This window comes from Diachasma alloeum, unplaced genomic scaffold, assembly GCF_001412515.2.
Source record: "Diachasma alloeum isolate Michigan unplaced genomic scaffold, Dall2.0 Dall_scaffold_00312, whole genome shotgun sequence".
In the NCBI taxonomy this organism is placed as follows: domain Eukaryota; kingdom Metazoa; phylum Arthropoda; class Insecta; order Hymenoptera; family Braconidae; genus Diachasma; species Diachasma alloeum.
In genome coordinates this window covers 219,914-220,145 of record NW_021680451.1, presented here as the reverse complement: position 1 = coordinate 220,145, position 232 = coordinate 219,914, and positions in this window count along the sequence as shown.

The window sequence follows — 232 nt, the reverse complement described above, 5'->3', positions numbered from 1 at the left end:
AATTAGCGGGCGAGTTGTCGGGAGTCACTGCGCCGAGAAACCATTAGGTTTTTCATAGCGCCGCGATTTTCGTCGCAGTTTTTATTTTTTTATTACAGAGATTAAGGGATGAAACGGGGGTTGATGGATGGGGAATTTAATTCTCCATCGAATGGCATTGGTGNGTTGCTGGATGGGGAATTTAATTCTCCATCGAACAGCGTTGGTTTCATTTTTTAAGGTTAATTAGGAG